General features: G+C 40.6%; 1 pseudogene; it reads right to left on the reverse strand.

The window, feature by feature from the left end:
• Window positions 1-417: 417 nt before the first annotated feature.
• On the reverse strand, window positions 418-3,307 carry LOC120678288 (annotated as a pseudogene).
• Window positions 3,308-8,144: the final 4,837 nt, after the last annotated feature.

Consider the following 8,144-nt stretch of genomic DNA (forward strand, 5'->3'; position numbering starts at 1 on the left):
TCACATGGCTGCTGACATGGAAAGCGAGGCTGACGTGGCAATCGACGTGGCAGATGACGTGGCTGCTGACATCAGCAACACAGCCCATGAGTTGATGGGTCGAATTCAAAGTGGGCCACCAAGTTGGGCCTGATTTCAGGCCTAGATTAATTATCAACTCACAAAATTTCAGCCCAATATTAATAATCAACTAACAAGATTTCAGCCCAAAATTATTAATCAAAACAAGATTAATCCAAAATTCATATCACAGCCAAAATAACAAGATTTATCCAGAATTCACATGACAACTCAGCAAAACGATAACATTCCAGAATCCACATGCTCAGCAAAAGATAGTTCCATTTGTCTAGAATCTAGAGTTCACGCCATACAGTTTTCCAAGGCAACAAAATTAACCAGCAACAACAAAATATAGTATTCATCAAGATAACTCAGCAAAATATGAAGGCCACCCAAAAGCTACCAGATCAGACCACCATATGCTCAGCTTTGTCCATTTTGGCTTAGCAGCAGCTCAATTTTCTTCTCCAACTCAGCTTGCTTCTTCCGGTTCTCCTCTTGGTCTTTGATCCTTGCTTGTTCTGTTCCCTGGACTTGATTTTTCAAACCATCCATTTCTTCACGCTGGTTGTTGACGATTGACTGAAGCTCAGAATTGGTTCTTTTCTCCACCTCCAATTGTGCTTGAACATTTTGTAGTGTAGTCCTTCGCTTTGCAACCTGGATGCCCACATTCCGAAGGAAGTGATTGGTTTTTGTGTTTTGATGAAGCACAGCACCTATAACTTGGGTTGCAGACTTGGGTTGTCCATCTTCTGTTGGTGCAGCCAACTGATTTTCCATTTGAGTCTAGCAAAGATGAAAGCAGCAAACAATAGAAAACTGGTTTATGATCACAAGATATTAGAAAATAAGCATATCTGAAAAGCACAATTAGATGTTGTCTTACAATAGCATATTGTACAGTGGGCGTGTATCCTTTCTTTTTGTTGCTGTAGTGGCACATCTTAAACAAATCAACAGCATCAAGTTCTTTATCCTTGTACTCATCTTCTCTCTGCAAACAACATTTACATGGTGGTATACTTGGTCACACCTAGAACATTATTTTGGAGCAATATAACAACAAATTGAAGAACAACAAGTAGACATTTATATTTGTGCAGCAAGAACTAATGGTCCTAGCATCTTATGGAACTAGAAATCTGTAAGCTTAGACATGACTAACTTTTTATATGAGACAACAACATAATAAATAAAGTGCATATTAAACTGACTTGGTACAGCAGCTATAAGTAGACATGACTTGGTACAGCAACTACAAGTAGACTTGGTACAGCAGCTACAAGTACACATGACTTGGTACAACAGCTATATATGAGACAACAACATAATAAATAAAGTGCATATTAACATAGCTAACTTACCAATTTTTTTCTACATAAACTGGGTAGCTACAGGAGCCAGTTGTTTGGTGAAACTTTACATCATCTCGATTCTCTTTGTTCTTTCGACTTGCCTCCTACATCAAAAGACAATACATGTAAGAAACGTGAAAGATTAGCATGTACAAGCATAGAGTCCTGTTTTCTGGAAAATACCATTTTTTTGGGGGGTCATCCATGAGTCCACAAGGTCAATCCACTGTTCATTAGTCATCACTTTTACAGGAGAAGTTTTCCTAACCAGATGTAGAGGAACAAAATCAAAGAAATCTTTTTTCAGCTTGTATCGCTGTTGGCGAACTGCAGATTGCATCATCTCCAAGCAACCCTTTCTGACTACTTCATTACTTGTGTCGATGTCAAACTTTGCCTATCCATATGTTGAAACATGTATAAGAAATTTTGCAACTAACACAAGGAATGAACAGCTTGCAATAAGAAATTACAGTAACTAAAATTCTTTTCTAAAATCCAGCAGCTAAAAATGTACAGTCACATTTACATTTCCAGATTCTAGTGAAAAATAATTGTATAAGGTGCAATTACCATTTGCCCACATCTAGGAGTATAATGCCAATATAATTGTAGTACAGAAAGGCAATTGCAATTAATTTAGGACAAGGTACTTACACGTAGTCTTCCCAAAAATAGCTCAAACAACGCAGGGTGCTTCTTGTATTCCTTCCAGTGCTTGAACACAAGAATATGATTCCTGACTGCAATGTTGCATTCAGTGGCATACATTGCAGCAATCTTAGGTTCCACGGGCCTTATATTCCCTTCAGTTATGACAACTGGCAGTTTGGCACCATGAGCTCGGGTCAACCTCTGGAGACCATGTCCCATATTTACTCCTCGGTCCCATGGCTCTTCTTCGTGATGTAAATGCACATAGAAGTTGCAATTAGTGAGATGGTCATTCATCAAACAAACCATTTGCAATCAGCAACCAAAGTAACAAGGAAATATGCTATATGGCAAATAAATGAACAAACGCTCACCTTCGGTGGTCATCTTGTCGTGTCCATCTAGATGGGTAATGCAATCAACTCCATCACCAGCAATGGTGTTGTCATCATGCTGGGTAAATCCATCTAAAAATTACAGGCAGTAAGAATGCATTCAATTTGTTGATCAAATCTAACAGAATGATAGTAAAAAAACATCACCTTCATTCTCCCGGTTGGGGCTTCCATTATGACGTGGAATCGCATCGCCTCCATTGGTGATGTTGGTGCTGTCAGCTTGCTGACCAGGCCCGTCATCTTAAAAATATTGACAAGTCAGATTGCATTCACGTAATTAAAGCAAGAATAGTAATAAGAAACATGGTAACAGAACTTGCCTTCCAAAGCAGCTTGGGTGCCATCATTAGGCTCGGATGGAGGTGGCACATGGATATTACTTGGTGTCAGATTTGTATCAGGTTGGGTGATGCTTGACTTTGACCTTGTAACTCTAGTAGGTGCTTGATCTGCAAAAACCCTCTTATGAGACCGAAACCTCACTCCAGGAAATACATTTGATCTTTCTTTGGTAGTTTGCTTGGGAGCCTTCTCCTTAGTTCCCTAGTACAATGTAATCATTGATTAGTGAACAGACTGGGGAGACTGATATATTGCATTAGGAAGCAAACAAGTTAAGGCTTAACAAGGTGAAGGAATGAGCACCTTAGCATTGTCATCACCAATCAAATCACCTTGATCAGTATCATCCTGTGAAGGATCATACTCAGATCCAGAGTCTTCATTATCTCTATGCTTTGCATTTTTCTTGTTTACAGCAGTGCCACTATTGTTTGGAAATGTGCTGGAAAAACTAGAAACTCCAAGTTCCCGAAGCCTAGCACTGTTGGCCATACATTGTCGGAGGCGCTCTTGTTCATATGGATGTAGTGCATGTCCTTGGATAAAAGAAAACATGGACAACAGATTATTATTTTTGTAGCAGCAATACATGTGGAGACAAGAATTCAATTGGAATTCAAAAGTAAACAAGGACATGGTTGTTATCTGGCCTCCATGTGGTCTCCTCTGTCCCTCCGTCGTCATCGGGCTAGGGTCCTTGGACATTTAATCCTTGCTGACATGATAAGAACATTTATAAACAAAGTATCAATGCACCAGTAAATTTAATACAAAATTGAAATGCTTTAGAGAAGTCGTAAATAAATATTTATGTAAAACAACAATCTGAATCTAATTGAAATTAGCCATGTGTAAACCTTCTGAACCTGTGTAAACCTACAATAAAAAATTGGCTTCTGAACACTAATTTCTGAGCACTAATTTCTGGCTTCCTAACCTTAGTTGTTCATGTTACTAAAGAACCTGTGTAAACCAACAATAAAAAATTGGCACAGCATGAACCATGATAATGGCACTGCAGATGAACCTGATATGATGCAGCAAGAAGGAAATGACAAACAGTGTGCCTAAAGTTTAGTTCACAAATTTCTGTGCAGATTCTTCACAAATTCAAAATACACATATGCGAAAGACCAAACTAGCCATGAACTGGTTTATACAAGGAAATAGGAACAACCAAATTTATTCACACTACTACAGAACAGACCTTTGTTCCAGGTCATTTGTCCCGGTTGCCTTTGGGCCCGGGACAATAGGTGACTTTTGTTCCGAGTCCAATGGCTAGCCGGGCCAACGAAGGGACAGGGGCCTTTTGTCCCGGTTGGAGGCACCAACCGAGACAAAAAGGGGGCCTTTTATCCCGGTTGGTGGATCCAACCGGGACAAAAGGCCCGTGCAGCCTTTTGTCCCGATTGGAGCCACCAACCGGGATAAAAGGTCTCTCTTTTGTCCCGGTTGGTGCCTCCAACCGAAACAAAACTCCTTGGCCCCTTTATCCCCTTCCCTCTCCCCCCTCCCGAGCCATTCAGCTCACTTGTTCTTGCTGTTCTTGGCTCGGGAGAAGGGAGTTCTTGCTCATTTCTTCACCATATTTGTGAAGATCTTTGATTCCCCCATCCATCTATCGGCGCTAAAGGTTTGGGGCTTGTTTTTTTCTTCTTCCTTGGCTTGTGTAGCTCATTTCATGCTTTAGAAATAGAGAAAATGTGTAGCTCATTTCTTGGACATTTAGATTGCATATGTATGTGTGATTTTTTTTAGATTTAGATGAGTATGTGGATAGTAGAAATTTTTAGAATGAGTGTAGACACTTTATGTGATTTACTTGTATATATGACCATATTGTGGATAGTTGATTTTGGTATTAATGAATGAATTAATGAAATGAGTATATTAGAATTTTTTGTATTATGAATAGATTATTTTGACACTCTAGTGATGTATTCGTTCATGCTCACACTGAAACCATCTAGAAGCTTAAAAAAAATTTATTTCGAAACAAGTATACGTCGTTAATCTCCATTCAATGGTGGTGGCACTACATTTCGGGGATACACGATGTGTTATAAGGACGTCACCAATGGGCTGGTCGCAACACCAGCACTTGCGGTTAATACGAACACAGCATTTGGCACAGTCAGCGTGGCTGTTGTTGCACTGAGAGCATATCAACGAGCATGCTGCCTGTGCCAAGTGCTGTGTTCCTATCAACCGTAAATGTTGGTGTTGCGACTGGCCTATTAGTGACGTACTTGTACAGCACCGTGTCCCCCTAAAAGGCAGTGTCATCACCGCAGGGTCGAGGTTACCGATATATACATTTTCTGAAATAAAGTTTTTTTTTCTTCTAGAGGGTTTCTGGATATTGAAAAGAGTGTTCTCCTGGAACTGAAGGGTGTCAAAATAATTAGGAGTTATTGAGATTTCTTTCAATTAATTAGAGATTTCGTCTTTATATATATATATTTTCATTGTTATTTGCAAGAGTAATTAATTTGATCATTGTAATTGTAATAGTAAATAATATTTACATTGTAATTGTAAGAATTTATAATTTTGTGAAAAATAAAAGTGTTTTCCAGTAAAATATAGCTTCAGCAGCTAGAGGGAGTGGCGGCGGTGGGGGTGATCGTTGTCCTTCTGGAGAGAAGGGCACAACTCCAGTAGGTCGTCGGTGCAAGAAACCTAGCACTTTTCATAGGGCAGCGCTCCGTTATTTGAAAAAAAAATATAGAAAATGTGTGGCAAGGGGCGAAGGACCTCCGTTTGATCCTTAAGATTTGTTGCGGCTTGACGTTCCCGGTTGGGAAACCGGGACAAAAATGGTTTCCCAACCGGGACAAATCGCCTGTTCTGTAGTAGTGTCAAGTTTACATAAAACTATAATAAGATCTATAATACCAGATTGATACACCATAGTGGATGCAATGAAAATCAATTTGATAATGTAAATATTCATGCTTTTGTTTCTATAAGCTTGGCAAGTTTAAAGAAATTAGACTTATAGGGAACTGTACTATAATTTGAACCGGATGGAGCATTTGAATACATTGATAGTATATACTACTACATTCGTCCTAAAATATAACAACTTCTAACTTGATCAAAATCAAATATTTTCATATTTGACCAATAAATCTTTAAAAATAATTATTTTTAAATAGAAAATATTACATGTTGTGATAGTTGGTTTTCATTATGAATAAATTTATTTCATTTTTTATATAGTTTTTTTTTCTATCTATGGTCAAAGGTTAAAAGATTTGACTTAGAGAAATCTAAAAAGGCAAAATAAGCAATATCGTCCCTGAACTTTTGGCAAAGGGTCAAGTTGGTCCCTATACTTTTGTTTGGGCCAATTTAGTCCTCCAACTATCAAGCTTGGGTTCAGTTATATCCCTCATCCAAACTGTCGTTACCAACACTTTTAAATCAGCTAACGGACAATGGGAAAAGACCCATTTGCCCTCCCCTCATCGCCCCTTCCCCAACCGTAAAAAAAAACAAGGCACAGACACATGCCTCTTATCTGCTCAGCTCGTCGCCACCACTGCAAGCTCCTAGGGCCGTTGCCGCCGCCAGCTCGGAGGGCCGTCGCCGCCAGCTCCGAGGGCCTCCGCCGCCATCTCCGAGGACCTCCGCTGCCGCTAGCTCCGTGGGCCGTCGCCGCCACCGCAAGATGTTAGGGGGCCGCCGCTAGCCCAGTCAGAAGCCGCCGGCCCTCCATCCTCGGCAACGCCGCGGCGGGGGCCATCCGCCCGCACAGAGCTGCTCCAGATCGACAGGTCCGCCGAGGGGGAGAAGGCCGCCGCCGCCACCGCGAGCTGGGAGGGCAGGAACCGCCTGCAGTAGTTAAGCTGATTGCAAAATATTTTAATTCGCAGATCCAGTTTGGATGTTGCTCGTTCGATGAATTTGACATTAGAATACATCATGTAGGGCTAAGAGAAGATGGGTGATTCAGTGGTACTTGCTATTAAGTTTCATTTTAATGGAGTATTTGTTCTTGATGGTTTCTCATTGAAATATTGCAATGGAGATGAGGGAGTTTCACACATAGATAAGGATAAATTGTCAATCCCAGAGCTTGAAAGGTATCTATTGGATCACACAACCTTTAGATGGATTGTTTTTGTGAAAGTAATGTCGTTTATTTGATCACGAGATATTTCTTTTATTATCTGCTAGTAATTTGTAATGGCTGTGGCCCTGCGAATGGATTATGGGAAGATAAAGAAAAAAAATAAAGTGCTAACATCTTTCTGTATTGGGTCCCTGCGTGACTGAACATGGAGACATGGAGGGGCGATGCAGATGCCGCCTGCTGGTTTTTAGCTCTGCGTCCGTGCCCTGTTTTTTTTTTACGGTGGCGGAAGGGGCCATGGAGGGGAGGGCAAATGGGTCTTTTCCCATTGTCCGTTAGCTGATTTAACGGTGTTGGTAACGGCAGTTTGGATGAGTGATATAACTGAGCCCAAGTTTAATAGTTGGAGGACTAAATTGACCCAAACAAAAATACAGGGACCAACTTAATCCTTTGCCAAAAGTTCAAGGACAATTTTGCCTATTTTGCCATCTAAAAACAGTGTATATATAGCATATGCATCCGTACCATATATGTATCGTTATCTATGCGTCGTTATCTGAGAGTACCGTAGCAAATTAAAGCTCATCTCCCATTCATACACTGTTCTTCCAAGTCAAGATGCTGTAAATAATAACGTATCTCCGCAGGCATGCGTGCCGGCTGGCCACGGCTAGTTTTCACGAAAGGCTTTAAACCCACGAGTTGAAGGCTGCGCGTGTACGCGTGCGGCACGTACCTAGCCTGCAGGGTGCTGCACGTGCATGCTGGCTGAGAGGCTTTGAGACATTTACAAGAAAGGGCGCCCATTATATATATTATCTGCTGCTTAGTTATACACTTTCTGCTGTTAGATTACATTCCGTGCAAACCCTGGAATAAACCCAACGCCAAGAGTACGTACCTTGCGATTCCTTATTCTTTTTTGAGAAGACAAACACATTAAATATGAAAATTGTGTCTTGACATTTGCGTGCACATGAGACATGATATTGTTGGGTTCTAAGTTGCGAAGTCCAAATAGAAAAAAGGCGAACCTTAAACTCAAAGGAACACAATGTAAATATTAAATATGTAATTTCTTTTTCGTCTTAATACAATGATATGCTGCGCGCGTATTCGAGGAAAAAAAATTGCACTATTCTCCAAAAATCAACCTTCTACGGTGAAAATTAGAAGGGAGTACTTAGGCCTTCTCCAGTGGTGAAGGGAAACCGCACCCTGGAACTGACGTGTCAGACCCCA

Source organism: Panicum virgatum, chromosome 6N (assembly GCF_016808335.1).
Source record: "Panicum virgatum strain AP13 chromosome 6N, P.virgatum_v5, whole genome shotgun sequence".
Lineage (NCBI taxonomy): Eukaryota > Viridiplantae > Streptophyta > Magnoliopsida > Poales > Poaceae > Panicum > Panicum virgatum.